Source organism: Gavialis gangeticus, unplaced genomic scaffold (genome assembly GCF_001723915.1).
Source record: "Gavialis gangeticus isolate Ggan-Ray unplaced genomic scaffold, GavGan_comp1, whole genome shotgun sequence".
Taxonomy (NCBI): Eukaryota; Metazoa; Chordata; order Crocodylia; family Gavialidae; genus Gavialis; species Gavialis gangeticus.
The window spans coordinates 41,490,784-41,491,449 of record NW_017729004.1 but is presented as its reverse complement, the minus strand read 5'-3'; positions in this window follow the sequence as shown (position 1 = coordinate 41,491,449).

Here is a 666-nt window from a genome sequence, read left to right as displayed (position 1 = left end):
ATGGGTGCTATGTATGGAGCTGGCCTCACCTTGCAGCCAGCCGAAGACATGACCCTTGAAGCAGAGAGCCCTCAGACGCACAGAACGAGCGAACCCAGCCCGACCAGCTGCAGAGCCCAGCGCCATGCTGCGCTATCAGGCTGGATCAGGTGGTAGGGGCGGCTGCCTTATCAGCCTGAGACAAATGCATGTGGCTTGGTTATCTGCCATCAGTGGGCGGAAGCCACCTCACTGCGGTGAGCTGTCTCAGAAAGTCACCCCCAAAGGACGGATGTGGACAGCACAGGATCTGCTGGAGTCGATGCTGTGTTTGAGCTGGTGGCTCAGTGGGACCCAGACAGGGTCCCAGGGTTTAGTATCCAGCGCTGTGCTGGCTGGCATCCCCCCAAGTGGGTGGAGGTGAGTACTGGTCTCAGCAGTCCTGGAAGCATGGAAGTGCTCCCCCCACCTTGGCAAACAGGAGCTGCTGGCCCAGCTCCCCACCCTGCCAGGTAGCCCCTGGAGAGCGCCAGGGCCTGGTTCGCTGAGGGCCCGAGAAACCGCTCTGCATTTGCAGCCCTGCTTCCTTGGCCTCACCTGCCCGACCCCCTCCAGGGCTGTCCCAGCCTGGCCCAGTCCTAGCCTGGAGAGGCTGTTTAGCACAGCAAGAACCTGCCTCTTGGGCTG